This window comes from Panthera tigris, chromosome D1, assembly GCF_018350195.1.
Source record: "Panthera tigris isolate Pti1 chromosome D1, P.tigris_Pti1_mat1.1, whole genome shotgun sequence".
Lineage (NCBI taxonomy): Eukaryota > Metazoa > Chordata > Mammalia > Carnivora > Felidae > Panthera > Panthera tigris.
The window spans coordinates 79,013,351-79,029,175 of NC_056669.1; the positions used below are offsets into that span (position 1 = coordinate 79,013,351).

General features: G+C 38.4%; 1 protein-coding gene and 1 long non-coding RNA gene across 4 annotated transcripts in view; both read left to right on the forward strand.

Moving 5' to 3' along the window:
* The window catches only part of LOC122231291, a 51,974-nt gene extending 45,616 nt beyond the window's left edge, over positions 1 to 6,358 (forward strand). Inside the window, exon 6 of the long non-coding RNA XR_006208478.1 lies at positions 6,080 to 6,358. This is a non-coding gene — a long non-coding RNA (uncharacterized LOC122231291). The remainder of the gene's footprint in view (positions 1 to 6,079) is intronic.
* LUZP2 (leucine zipper protein 2) overlaps positions 1 to 15,825 on the forward strand; it is a 495,099-nt gene that overhangs the window by 122,949 nt on the left and 356,325 nt on the right. The window lies entirely within an intron of this gene.

Sequence of the window (15,825 nt, forward strand, 5' to 3'; positions counted from 1 at the left end):
ATGACATTTAGTAATTTTGGTATGTAGTAATTTCATTTTTATTCAAATCCATGCATTTTATAATTTTGCTTGTGTCTTCACCTTGTTATTTACAAGTGTGCTGTTTAGTTTCTAAGTGTTTAGAGATTTACCTATTGTTCATTTCTAGTTTGGTTCCTTGTGGTCAAAGATTTGTGTGTATGATTTCTGTTGTGTGTGTGTGATTTGCGTGTGTATGGTTTCTGTTCTTTAAAATGGCTGAGGTATGTTTCACAGCTAATGGTGTGGTATATCTTGGTATAGGTTCCATGGGTATTTGAAAAGCAAGTATGTATTCTGCTATTGTTAGTACTGCATGAATGTTGATTAGATCCTGTTGGTTAATGGTGCTGAGTTCTTCTATATACTTGCAGATTTTCTCTCTGTAGTAATTCTATCAGTAGTTGAGACATGGATGCCCCATGTTTTATTTTAGTTTCAAAGACAACCAAGTTCCTGAAGAGCTGATGATATATATTTTTTTCAATCTTTTTACTCTCTATTAGTTATAAAAACTACATTTTTGGTCTTCTCTGTAATATATATTTTGAATTTTCTATTTCCTTGCTGATATTTTCTGTCTTCAATTGTTTCAAGTGTGTTCATAATTACTCATGGAGGCATTTTAATGATGGCTTTTTAAAAATCATTGTCGGGTAATTCGAGTATCTCTGGTGTCTCAATTTAGGCTTTTAGTGTCTTTTTCATTCAAGTTGAAAATTCTCATGGTTCTTAGTATGATGTGTGATTTTTTTTTCAATTGAAACCTGAACCTGGACATTTTGGGCATTATGTGATGAGACATAGGGTCTTATTTAAACTATTTTAGCTGGTGTCCTTTGAAGCCACTCTGGCAAGATAAGAAGACAATGCCTTATTACTGTCAGGCAGCAGGAGTACCGGTTCCCCACTAGACCTCCTTTGCCACCCTAGGAGAGAGGGGGACTTCTCATTACTGTTGGACAGATATGGGAGTTTTCACTATCTATGCAGCCTGTACTGATGTCACCTAAGGGGTGGGGTATGTGTGACCTTTCTACCACCAGGCAGTGGGAATACCTGAACTCTCTGCGAGGCCACATGTGACAGCATTACAGGTAGGAGTTGGCAGAACATCTCATTACTGCTGGTGGGGTGTAAGTCCAGGCTCCCCACAAGTCTCCATTGATGCTTTGAGTAGAGATTGTCACTTCCCACTGGGGATACAGGTCCTTCTCTGATGCTACCATGTTGCAGGGGTTGGGTTATTTCATTATCACTTGGTGAGGATGGAGGTTAGTCTACTCACTAGGCCTTTGTATGCATGATTTGTGGTGGGCCAGTTGGTTTCTGCTGTGCTTGACTGAAATGGCAAGCTTTATTGCCTATTTTTTTATGTCTTTAGGCTGTCCACTTTTTTTTTTTTTCTTGGCTGGAGACAGTAAACCTTTGTTGAAACTTTGATTTGGTCTGTGTCTTTGAAGTTTCTAGTAGCAGCTTCTTTTCCATGTCTGAGATACATAAGACAAAAAGAAGACCAAGAAACTCACCAACATTTACTTCCTTGGTTCCCAGGTTCATTAGCCAGACTGCTTTCTTCTTTCCACCTTTGAGAGTTTTTCTTTTAATGTTTTTTTTTTTTATATATATATACAATTACCAGGGATTTTAGTTGTACTTACTGGGAGAAATAGAGAAAAGTGCATCTACTTCATCTTCTTTGGAAGTGGAAACACTTGTAATCTTACACTACTGCTTGCTGAATATCCTTGGGAGATTTATGCAACAATTTCCCTCTACAAAAACTTCTCCATGAGACTTGACATCATGCTTCAACTGGGAAGTATTACTTCATTGTTGGGCATTTCTTATCTTTGCCTTTCATAGGACTCTCTTTTTTTGTAATTGTAATCACTTAGCATTTTGCATAAAGTTTCTTTTATATGCGTACATAGATCTTCTGAATTAGACAGCTCCTTGAAGAACAAGACCAGGGTTTGCTTATCTTCAGAGCACCTGGCCCACTGTCTTACACATGAAAAGCACTTGCATATTTTTCTAAAAAAATAAGCGCTGTATGTTTGCTGACATTTCATCAGATTGTGTAAAATGTTGGAATTTTCATATCCTATTCATGAAAAAAAATAGTCTGAACATTGTAGTCTGGTATTTTGAAAATAGTTTAGTAATTCTTACAAATAGTATGATTATTTTGGAGCTATATTTGCTAAAATAAGCATTGTTTCTGTTTCTATCCTTGTCTGTGTCTCATTTGGAAGGTTTGTTATTATTTTCTTTAATGCCAGGAGTGTAGATTCTAGTTTCAGACTTAATTAAATAAACACATTTTAGTTAGTGAGTCTGAAGCCAAAATTGAATTATCTGTAATTCTACAGAAAAGAGTCAACTGAAATAAAAGCTTTTAGGATGATAATTTGATTCCATCATTTGTGTGCTTTACCAACATTAGGAAATTATACTTTTCAGACTTTCACCATAAAAGTTAAAATGGGAATTCTTGCCTCTTTTTAATTCAACATATGAATGTTGTTTAATTTTAAAATTTTATGTTAAAATAAGTTTATATGCATTTTTAGTACAGGAGTATTGAATCTCATATTAGTTTCAACAAAGTGTTGCTATATCTCCCTATTTCTCAATTTTCTCCTATTTTAAGCGGTAATAATGATAATATCTGCCCTTTTTTACCCAATGACAACATTGCAACAGAAGAAAATCACTTGAAAGTAATTTGTAGGGGCGCCTGGGTGGCTCAGTCGGTTAAGCGGCCGACTTCGGCTCAGGTCATGATCTCGCGGTCCGTGAGTTCGAGCCCCACGTTGGGGTCTGTGCTGACCACTCAGAGCCTGGAGCCTGTTTCAGATTCTGTGTCTCCCTCTCTCTGACTCTCCCCCATTCATGCTCTGTCTCTCTCTGTCTCAAAAATAAATAAACATTAAAAAAATTTAAAAAAAAAGAAAATAATTTGTAAGTTATTGGATTCTGGCACAGCCTACCCCTATGTAGTGGTGTGAATTGAATAATATGAAAGTATTTTGAAAATGTCAAAACCTTAAAGTATGTTACCTTCTCTGAAGAGTGGTCCATTTTAGATGACATGGTGCCAAATATGGTAGCAGAATATTGTACCAGAATCACCAAACTTTGAAAAGTTAATTTCATCATATCTTATACATTGTTTGAGTATTTGACCCATCTGTTGATAGCAGATAAGTTCTATGGGGAATGCACACACACACACACACACACACTCAAAATGGAAGTGGGGATATTAAGTAACAACCGATTAAGTCAAGGCAAAAATCAATTAAGTCATGATTTGATTTGCCAGAATGTTTTTTAAGTTTATTTTTGAGAGAGAGAGAGACAGAATGCAAGCATGGGAGGGGCAGAGAGAGGGAGACAGAATATGAAATAGGCTCTGGGCTCCACCATGTCAGCACAGAGCCTGATGTGGGGCTCAAACCCATGAAACAGAAGATCATGGCCTGAGCCTCAGGCGGGCACTTAACCAACTGAGCCACCCAGACATATTGATTCACCAGAAATTTACCCTAATTATAGATCTGATTTTCAGTGAGTACAGAAAAGATGACCATGCTTTTCTTGCTAAATATTGAAAAATGTCCACACCAGTAGGAAGTAGCCTGCTAAATGTCCAACCCCACTGTTCACCTTTACTTCTTCCCTGGAACTCTTACACTTAGGACTCTCCAAAGGGTAACACATGTATCAGCAAGAATATCCATGATTCTGCTCCAGTGCTAAAGAAGCTATCTGACTGGTTGTTGCTTTCACTGTTTTTGGTGCCCACTCTTTCTTAACTCTTTTTGAAGACAAATGATAAGATATTGGATTTGATTTTTTGTTAGCTTAAAGTCACTGGGTCTTATTGAGGGAAGGGACAGAAATGGGCTGCACTTCCCAAGTTGACTTTTGTTTTACCTCTGGCTTTCACATCTCTCAGCTTCGATATCTGCATTTGGAGACTGACCTCCTGGGGTGCCACAATATGCTTTGACACTGGATCTGTTCTCTGGCTGACAGTGTTTTTCTTCGTTCTCACTAATCTGTATTGATCCTTTATCCAGCTACACAGTGTCTTTGCCTGGAAGTCTTACTGAGACTTCACACAGAGCTGAGTAGTACTCCTGTGTGTTCTCACAGCACATTTACTTATCCTTTTATAGAACATATCCCTCTACATGTAATGACTGCATTACTTATGTCTCTCCCTCTAGATTTCATCTTTTTTAGGGTAGGGACTATGCTTTCAAGAGCTTCCTACATGGTGTCATGAATGAATACAGAAGTAAACTCATTATATTGAAGTTTAGCTTATAACAGTTTCTGTGCTAGACTCTTATAATTTTATCTTGGTTAATTACTGTTATTAAAAGATAAGAAAATGGAGATTCTGAAAAAGATACTAACCTGATCAAGATTAGCAACATTTTCTGGATTTGAACTGGAGTCTGTTTGACTTTAAATCCATACCTTGTATAGTGATATCACATTGCATTTGTAGGAACAGGTAAATCTCTTCTCATTTAAAACAAAATCATCTGGGGGGTGCCTGGGTGGCTCAGTCAGTTGAGTGTCCAACTTTTGCTCAGGTGATGATCTCACGGTCTGTGAGTTCAAGCCCCACATCAGGTTCTGTGATGACAGCTCAGAGCCTGCCTCAGATTCCATGTCTCCATCTCTCTCTGCCCCTCCCCTGCTCATGCTCTGTCTCTGGCTCTTTCTGAAAAATAAATACATATTTAAAAAATTTAAAAATGATGTCATGATTATCTGTGTTGTCATGAATGATTTGCTTCATTTCTCTGAACCCCAGTTGTAATAATATAATGTTCTTAGTTTTTTGAAAACATCACCCTCATTACCATTGTTATTATAATTATCATTAGGCTATATTTGAGAAGTGAAATAGGTAGGTAGACTAATTATGGTAAAATGAAGATATCAAGGGATAGGTGAAGAAGAGTAGTTAATTAATGAGGAAAAGGAGGGGAGAGCAGGAGCGACGAATACTCGTGGTGAACATGAGATGCTGAGATTCAGATTTCATAGGTGGAACATTTGAGGGATATGACACCGTCCAAATGCGTCTTCCATTTGTTGAAGTTTAGGTGAAAGTTCTTGGAGAAAAGATTAAGAAACAGTAGGTCAAAAAATAACTTGTTATCCACACAGATATTAAAATAGACTAACTCCAGCACCAGAGCCCTCAAATGAAGGAGAGAAATAACCAGACCCACACATGGTGTTGATGAAAAGGTCTACAGAGTAGATTAGCTGGGTGGCATGAGACTTGAGAGCATATTTATACATGAAGATGGCGGTATAATGAGCAGCAAGCAGTGAAAGTGTTTGTAGTCCACTGGCCTTTGGGTACGTGGGGAGTAGGCAAATAAGTAGTTAAGAGACAGAGCTTGAGAATGCAAAGGTCTCCACATTCTAGCTTTCTAACCTTGAATAATTTCCGAAGAGTCTTCAGAGGCTCAGCTGTTTCTGTCATAAAGCACCAACCTCATATGGTTATTGTCCTCCTAAATGAGGCAATATCTATGAAATGCTGCATAGAGGAGTGGCTGATAGTGATTTTTCAACAAATGGCAGCTATCTGTATTATCCTCCACTTCTAAAAGCTGGACAGGAGAGTGCTTTTCACTGAAGACAATCATAATAATTATATATATATATATTATATTGATTATGATATTAATATAAATGTATTTATAATACGTAAATTATATAGAATTATATGTTATAAAATATGTAAATCATATATATTATATGATTGTATATATATATATATATATACACACACAGTAAGTCAGAAAAGAGCCTGTATTGTCTAAATTGTGTCATTCTATCATCCACAAAGAAATTGAGAGACTATCATTGCAGCATCCTCCAGTGATCAGCAGGTTTTAAAATACTGACTTACAATTAGGAGTAAACAAATTAAACTACTTCTCAACTATGAAGTCTTAAAATACATTCCCAAGTGTAATTGCATCATGAGTTACAATTGTGTTTTTTTCCCCTTTAGACATGCCATCAATAAGTCCCATTGCCTTGTCTCTGGTAGACTTTCATCAATGAGAAGATAACCTTTCAGCCAGTTACAAGGATGAAGTGGGAGACCACAATCAATGAATCACACAGACTTTGTAAATGACACAGCCTGTTTGATAATTTCCATCTAACCTGTACTGAACTTTAGCCAATTATTTGTAAAGAAAAGACCATTGTGAATTCACTGTACCAGCTAATATAATGATGAAGGGTGGTCAATATCAAAATGACTATTAAAATCGGTAGAAGATGGCATCTTGTTCCTGAACTCTGATCAACATTAAATTAATTAATAGACATGATGAAGTTAAGTACATGTTTCCACTTTATATGGTTAGAGAAATCAAGCTTTGATTCGAATTCTGAGTTGGTTGTGACAAAAGACCACAGGCAGTACCACGATGTTTCATGTGTCATATGGAATGACCTTTCTTGGGTTTCTTTATGTTAGGGATCTGCTAACTCCAGCCCACAGGCCAAATGTGGCTTGCTGCTTATTTCTGTATATAAAATTGTATTGGGATAGAAGTACATTAACTTGTTTATATATTACATTTGGCTAATTTCATGCTAAATTGAGTAGTTGTGTCAAATATGATATGGCTCCCCAAACCTAAAATATTTACTATCTGGTCCTTTACAGAACAACAATAACACAAAATTCAATTCCTGCTCCATGCAATAAGCTTTGAGGAATATTAAGGTATTCTATTTTTTACTACTTTATTAAGGCAAGAATTGGTTTACCAGTCCACATAGGTGATACATTGTTCTCTATTGCATGGATATTAAATTCTATGTTCTACATCTTAGACATACCAATGAGCATTTCACTTTACTTGAACACTGAAATTTCCTATTGTTAGGTATAATTTGTCGTCATTATTACTTTTATGTGGAAGGATTCCCAAAACATGCTTGAGTCACACAAGTCTGATTGGGAATGCCTTTAGTCTTTATTTAACGAATTAAAAGGGAAAAGTTAATAAATTTACGCTTTTCGTTAAGGAAAGACCAAAGTACATCAGCCTCTTTTAATAAAGATATGAGCACACAGGTACTACAGAGAGATGCTTCCATAGAGCAGGAAAATATGTGAGATGTTATTCTCTGAGAATTGAAATTTTAAATCCATATTTAACACCCCCAAGCAGAGAGTCAGATGCACGTTAAATGGCTCTTAGGCCAGAGGGATTTGACCATCGTCAGATGACTGAATATCAGAAAAATACGACTGTTCAAAGGAGGTTTTCCGGCCTTGGAAAAAAGAACTTCTTGACTTCCTGAGTTGAGAGTCTTCATTCAGGTTCTGTCAAGGAAGATACAGTTCTCTCTTTAGTGTTAGCCTATCTCCACAGGGTGGCAAGTATATCAGTAGAGCAAAAGTGTGGATGTAAATCTGTTTTTTAAAAAAATAGGTATGTGACTGTTATAACTGGCTTACTTTGCTCTGATCCCACACTGGCTACAAACATTCTCCTGACAATTTGCTTTGCCATGCAGAGGCAGAATACGAAAGCCAGATGTCTCTTGTAGTAGATAGTTAACAAGTGTTCTAGTTTAGACACCATTTCTGAGAGATGGCTTAACATGGATCCTCCTTGCAAAATGGAACCTCTTTGTAGTATTGGCAATTTGAGATGTTTGAGCCTGCTCAGGTGAGAGCCAGACCCTGGTTGGCTGAGGTACCCTTACAGTATTAATGCTACCCCTGAGGCCTCCTGGAGGCCAGACTGTGGCTGTTTCTTGTCAATATGCATAGCATGCCAAATGGCTCACTCCTCTCTAAATGTAATGCGGGAGACCACAACCCCTTCCCCAATAGGTGTGTGGGTACTTAACTGAATTTTATCAACTATTATTACATATTCAAAATAGGCTAATCATAATCAAAGCTAGTCAAACAAATTAGACCCTGAAATGTTTCCTGTCTGGGGTATTTTCAGTCCTTGGCCTTATGCTGAATTGGTGACAGTTCATCTATGTTGAAGAAATGTTACAGTATACTCTGGAATAAGGAGCAAGGGTATTTGGTGCACTTTTTATTTTCATGCTCTCAAATCTTGGAGCAAAGTTAATTCTTGTAAAATTGTCACACTCACACATGCACATATATACCTGCAAGAACTCGTTTCACTACCAAGAGGCTATTATGTCAAATCAAAGGAGAATACTTATCCACATATTCAGGTACTGTGATGGATATAGGAAAGATGAAGCATTTGGTAATGTTGTGAAGGAGCGTGTCATTTTCTTATCCTTTAAGAAGTATTTTTATACAAATAATTTGAAATAACTCTGGGTACACTGTCTTCTAAAACTTTAGATGTCATGAAGCTTGCATGTATGAGAAAAGATGACTGATATTTAACTAGCCTCCTCCACACTATTTCAGTTGTTCTGTTATCAGTATAGGTAGGACAAGTATACTTGATGGATGTCTGCAGGAATTCATGTAGGAATCACAGAATCCTCGTGTGAATCTGTGCTAACAGTCCTTGAAAATCCCTGTCTACTCAACAGGGCAATCCTGATATCATCTCCAACAAGCCACACTCATGCATCAAAAACAGGTGTATTCCAATATCTCACAAATCCTACCTAGCATCTGCAGAGAAGGTAAATGATTACAATGTACTAGCCTTAATCACACACAAAGAGACTTTCCAACATCTAAGGAAATGCAAAATATCACACAGAATATAAACCAAGCTTATGACATAGCCTGAAATATTCAGATACATTTACCTTTCAGACATTGTGGGATATTAGGATTCATCCAGTCTTGTTTGAGAGTACACAATTTTCAACTCTTTCAACAAAGTGGTGTACTAAAAAGTGATATGGGCTAGAATCAATAGATGGTAAAGGAGTGAAAGATTGTTAAGCTCTTATTTAGAAAGGAAAGATGGAACCTTGAAGAATGATGGGGTCCAGAAAAAAACCTGAGCTAACAAGTGTTAAATGTTACGTTGTTGTTTTTAAGTTTATATCTTTTTTTAATATATGAAATTTATCGTCAAATTGGTTTCCATACAACACCCAGTGCTCATCCCAATGCCCTCTTCAATGCCCATCACCCACCCTCCCCTCCCTCCCATCCCCCATCAACCCTCAGTTTGTTCTCAGTTTTTAAGAGTCTCCCATGCTTTGGCTCTCTCTCCCACTCTAACCTCTTTTTTTTTCCTTCCCCTCCCCCATGGGTTTCTGTTAAGCTTCTCAGGATCCACATAAAAGTGAAAACATATGGTATCTCTCCCTCTCTGTATGGCTTATTTCACTTAGCATAACACTCTCCAGTTCCATCCATGTTGCTACAAAGGGCCATATTTCTTTCTCATTGTCCCGTAGTACTCCATTGTGTATATAAACCACAATTTCTTAATCCATTCATCAGTTGATGGACATTTAGGCTCTTTCCACAATTTGGCTATTGTTGAGAGTGCTGCTATAAACATTGGGGTACAAGTGCCCCTATGCATCAGTACTCCTGTATCCCTTGGGTAAATTCCTAGCAGTGCTACTGCTGGGTCATAGGGTAGGTCTATTTTTAATTTTTTGAGGAACCTCCACACTGCTTTCCAGAGTGGCTGCACCAATCTGCATTCCCACCAACAGTACAAGAGGGTTCTCGTTTCTCCACATCCTCTCCAGCATCTATAGTCTCCTGATTTGTTCATTTTGGCCACTCTGACTGGCGTGAGGTGATATCTGAGTGTGGTTTTGATTTGTATTTCCCTCATTAGGAGCGGCGTTGAGTATCTTTTCATGTGCCTGTTGGCCATCCAGATGTGTTCTTTAGAGACGTGTCTATTCATGTTTTCTGCCCATTTCTTCACTGGATTATTTGTTTTTCGGGTGTGGAGTTTGGTGAGCTCTTTACAGATTTTGGATACTAGCCCTTTGTCCAATATGTCATTTGCAAATATCTTTTCCCATTCCATTGGTTGCCTTTTAGTTTTGTTAATTGTTTCCTTTGCTGTGCAGAAGCTTTTTATCTTCATGAGGTCTCAATAGTTCATTTTTGCTTTTAATTCCCTTGCCTTTGGGGATGTGTCAAGTAAGAAATTGCTATGGCTGAGGTCCTCTAGGGTTTTGATGGTTTCCTGTCTCACATTCAGGTCCTTTATCCATTTTGAGTTTATTTTTGTGACTGGTGTAAGAAAGTGTTCTAGTTTCATTCTTTTGCATGTTGCTTTCCAGTTCTCCCAGCACCATTTGTTATAGAGACTGTCTTTTTTCCATTGGATATTCTTTCCAGCTTTGTCAAAGATGAGTTGGCCATACTTTTGTGGGTCTAGTTCTGGGGTTTCTATTCTATTCCATTGTTCTATGTGTCTGTTTTCATGTCAATACCATGCTGGCTTGATGATTACAGCTTTGTAGTAGAGGCTAAAGTCTGGGATTGTGATGCCTCCCGCTTTTGTCTTCTTCTTCAAAATTACTTTGGCTATTCGGGGCCTTTTGTGGTTCCATATGAATTTTAGGATTGCTTGTTCTAGTTTGAGAAGAATGCTGGTGCAATTTTGATTGGGATTGCATTGAATGTATAGATAGCTTTGGGTAGTATTAACATTTTGACAATATTTATTCTTCCAACCCATGAGCACGGAATGTTTTTCCATTTCTTTATATCTTCTTCAATTTCCTTCATAAGCTTTCTATAGTTTTCAGCATACAGATCTTGTACATCTTTGGTTAGATTTATTCCTAGGTATTTTATGCTTCTTGGTGCAATTGTGAATGGGATCAGTTTCTTTATTTGTCTTTCTGTTGCTTCATTATTAGTGTATAAGAATGCAACTGATTTTTGTACATTGATTTTGTATCCTGCAACTTTGTTGAATCATGTTTCAGTTCTAGCAGACTTTTGGTGGAGTCTATTGGATTTTCCATGTATAATATCATGTCAGCTGCAAAAAGTGAAAGCTTGACTTCATCTTTGCCATTTTTGATGCCTTTGATTTCCTTTTGTTGTCTGATTGCTGATGCTAGAACTTCCAACACTATGTTAAACAACACCGGTGAGAGTGGACATCCCTGTCGTGTTCCTGATCTCAGGGGGAAAGCTCTGTTTTTCCCCATTGAGGATGATATTAGCTGTGGGCTTTTCATAAATGACTTTTATGATGTTTAAGTATGTTCCCTCTATCCTGACTTTCTCGAGGGTTTTTATTAAGAAAGGATTCTGGATTTTGTCAAAGGCCTTTTCTGCATTGATTGACAGGATCTTATGGTTCTTTTCTTTTATTAATGTGATGTATCACATTGATTGATTTGCAAATGTTGAACCAGCCCTGCATCCCAGGAGTGAATCCCACTTGATCATGGTGAATAATTCTTTTTATAAGCTGTTGAATTCGATTTGCTAGTATCTTATTGAGAATTTTTGCGTCCATATTCATCAGGGATATTGGCCTGTAGTTCTCTTTTTTTTACTGGGTCTCTGTCTGGTTTAGGAATCAAAGTAATACTGGCTTCATAGAATGAGTCTAGAAGTTTTCCTTCTCTTTCTATTTTTTGGAATAGCTTGAGAAGGATAGGTATTATCTCTGCTTTAAATGTCTGGTAGAATTCCCCAGGGAAACCATCTGGTCCTGGACTCTTATTTGTTGGGAGATTTTTGATAACTGACTCAATTTCTTCACTGGTTATGGGTCTGTTCAAGGTTTCTATTTCCTCCTGTTTGAGTTTTGGAAGTGTTTTGGTGTTTAGGAATTTGTCCATTTCTTCCAGGTTGTCCAGTTTGTTGGCATATAATTTTTCATAGTATTCCCTGATAATTGCTTGTATCTCTGAGGGATTGGTTGTAATAATTCCATTTTCATTCATGATTTTATCTATTTGGGTCATCTCCCTTTTCTTTTTGAGAAGCATGGCTAGAGGTTATCAATTTTGTTTATTTTTTCAAAAAACCAACTCTTGGTTTCACTGATCTGCTCTACAGTTTTGTTTTTTTTTTTTTAGATTCTATATTGTTTATTTCTGCTCTGATCTTTATTATTTCTCTTCTTTTGCTGGGTATGGGGTGTCTTTGCTGTTCTGCTTCTATTTCCTTTAGGTGTGCTGTTAGATTTTGTATTTGGGATTTTTCTTGTTTCTTGAGATAAGCCTGGATTACAATGTATTTTCCTCTCAGGACTGCCTTCGCTGCATCCCAAAGCATTTGGATTGTTGTATTTTCATTTTCGTTTGTTTCCATATATTTTTTAATTTCTTCTCTAATTGCCTGGTTGACCCATTCATTGTTTAGTAGGGTGTTCTTTAACCTCCATGCTTTTGGAGGTTTTCCAGACTTTTTCCTGTGGTTGATTTCAAGCTTCATAGCATTGTGGTCCGAAAGTATGCATGGTATGATCTCAATTCTTGTATACTTATGAAGGGCTGTTTTGTGACCCAGTATGTGATCTATCTTGGAGAATGTTCCATGTGCACTGAAGAAGAAAGTATATTCTGTTGCTTTGGGATGCAGAGTTCTAAATATATCTGTCAAGTCCATCTGATCCAATGTATCATTCAGGGCCCTTGTTTCTTTATTGACTGTGTGTCTAGATGATCTATCCATTGTTGTAAGTGGGGTATTAAAGTCCCCTGCAATTACCACATTCTTGTCAATAAGGTTGCTTATGTTTGTGAGTAATTGTTTTATATATTTGGGGGCTCCCGTATTTGGCGCATAGACATTTATAATTGTTAGTTCTTCTTGATGGATAGACCCTGTGATTATTATATAATGCCCTTCTTCATCTCTTGTTACAGCCTTTAATTTAAAGTCTAGTTTATCTGATATAAGTATGGCTACTCCAGCTTTCTTTTGACTTCCAGTAGCATGATAAATAGTTCTCCATCCCCTTACTTTCAATCTGAAAGTGTCCTCAGGTCTAAAATGAGTCTCTTGTAAACAGCAAATAGATGGGTCTTGTTTTTTTATCCATTCTGATACCCTATGTCTTTTGGTTGGCACATTTAGTCCATTTACATTCAGTGTTATTATAGAAAGATATGGGTTTAGAGTCATTGTGATGTCCGTAGGTTTCATGCTTGTAGCGATGTCTCTGGTACTTTGTCTCACAGGATCCCCCTTAGGATCTCTTGTAGGGCTGCTTTAGTGGTGATGAATTCCTTCAGTTTTTGTTTGGGAAGACCTTTATCTCTCCTTCTATTCTAAATGACAGATTTGCTGGATAGAGGATTCTTGGCTGCATATTTTTTCTGTTCATCACATTGAAGATTTCCTGCCATTCCTTTCTGGCCTGCCAAGTTTCAGTAGAGATATCTGTCACGAGTCTTATCGGTCTCCCTTTATATGTTAGAGCACGTTTATCCCTTGCTGCTTTAAGAATTTTCTCTTTATCCTTGTATTTTGCCAGTTTCACTATGATATGTCGTGCAGAAGATCGATTCAAGTTACATCTGAAAGGAGTTCTCTGTGCCTCTTGGATTTCAATGGCTTTTTCCTTCCCCAGATCAGGGAAGTTCTCAGCTATTATTTCTTCAAGTACACCTTCAGCACCTTTCCCTCTCTCTTCCTCCTCTGGAATACCAATTATGTGTATATTATTTCTCTTTAGTGCATCACTTAATTCTCTAATTTTCCCCTCATACTCCTGGATTTTGTCATCTCTCTTTTTCTCAGCTTCTTCTTTTTCCATAATTTTATCTTCTAGTTCACCTATTCTCTCCTCTGCCTCTTCAATCTGAGCTGTGGTCATCTCCATTTATTTTGCAGCTCATTAATAGCATTTTTAGCTCCTCCTGGCTGTTCCTTAGTCCCTTGATCTCTGTAGCAATAGATTCTCTGCTGTCCTTTATACTGTTTTCAAGCCCAGCGATTAATTTTATGACTATTATTCTAAATTCACTTTCTGTTATATTGTTTAAATCGTTTTTGATCAGTTCATTAGTTGTCGTTATTTCCTGGAGGTTTTTTTGAGGGGAATTCTTCCGTTTTGTCATTTTGGATAGTCCCTGGAGTGGCGGAACTGCGGGGCACTTCCCCTATGCTCTCTTGAATAACTTGCATTGGTGGGCGGGGCCGCAGTCAGACCTGATGTCTGCCCCCAGCCCACCGCTGAGGCCACAGTCAGACTGGTGTGTGCCTTCTCTTCCCCTCTCCTAGGGGCGGGATTCACCGTGGGGTGGCGTGGCCCGTCTGGGCTACTTGCACACTGCCGGGCTTGTGGTGCTGGGGATCTGGCGTATTAGCTGGGGTGACAGCAAAGGTGCATGGGGGTGGAAGGGGCAGGTTCAGCTGGCTTTTCCTTCGGTGATCCGCTTCGGGAGGGTCCCTGCGGCACCAGGAGGGAGTCAGACCCGCCAGAGGGATGGATCCGCAGAAGCACAGCGTTGGGTGTTTGCCTGGTGCTAGCAAGTTCCCTGACAGGAACCGGTTCCCTTTGGGATTTGGCTGGGGGATGGGCGAGAGAGATGGCTCTGGCGAGCGCCTTTGTTCCCCGCCAAGCTGCGCTCTGTCATCCAGGGCTCAACAGCTCTCCCGCCCGTTGTCCTCTAGCCCTCCCGCTCTCTGAGCAGGGCTGTTAACTTACAACCTTCCAGATGTTAAGTCCCTCTTGCTGTCACAACACAGTCCGTCCGGCCCCTCGGTTTTTGCAAGCCAGACTCCGGGGCTCTACTTTGCTGGTGGGCTGCCCCTCCGCCCTGGCTCCCTCCTGCCAGTCTGTGTAGTGCATACCGCCTCTCCGCCCTTCCTACCCTCTTCCGTGGACCTCTCATCTACGCTTGGCTCTCGGCTCCGGAGAATCCATTTTGCTAGTCTTCTGGCAGTTTTCTGGGTTATTTAGGCAGGTGTGGGTGGAATCTAAGTGATCCACAGGACGCGTTGAGCCCAGCATCCTCCTATGCCACCATCTTCCCATTAAGTTTATATCTTGAGAGAGCACGAGCGAGCACTCACAAGTAGGGGGGAGGGGCAGAAAGGAGGAGAGACAGAATTGCAAGCAGCCTCCCCACCATCAGTGCAGAACCCAATGTAGGGCTCAAACTCACAAACTGTGAGATCATGACTTGAGCCAAGATCAAGAGTTGGACAGTTAACCCACTGCACCACCCAGTTACGGGTGCCCCTGTTATGTTGTTTTCATATGAATGACTTTCTCAGTCCTAGTTGACTGTCTTGTCTCCTTCACACAAGCCACATGTGAAGTTACCTTTATGCTTATGTAGTATTTTTGCAGTTGTATTTAAACATTTTGTGCTTACATTTAAAGGCATTCAGGAGCAGAGGACATATAAAAACATTCCCTCAAAAACAATAAAATAGAGCCACCACAATGCTTTTAAACATTTAAAAATAAACTAGGATATATAGGTCACCTCAAGGCAAACTCAAATATATTAAGGTTGACTTTAGTTGTCACTTTATTCTTAGCAGAGTATACAAGTTATGCCACCCCAAAATTTAAAAATAACTTTTTGTAAGGTCATGTTTCCATTTTAATGATATAGCCACCATATTAAAAACATCAATCAATCAGAATTCAAAAATCATAAGATAATTGTGAGGAGAAAAATAGTGGGAAAATATGTGTTGTATGGTTTTCTAAGTTGTATTTTGTATATCATTACAAAAGAAATCCTTATGCATATAAATTAAAGTTTTCAATAAGATAATTTAGATCAAAATATATTTAAAAATATCAATTTACCTTTGTCAAGTTTTAAATAGAAAAATGAAAAAAATAAATAGAAAATGCATGTTGT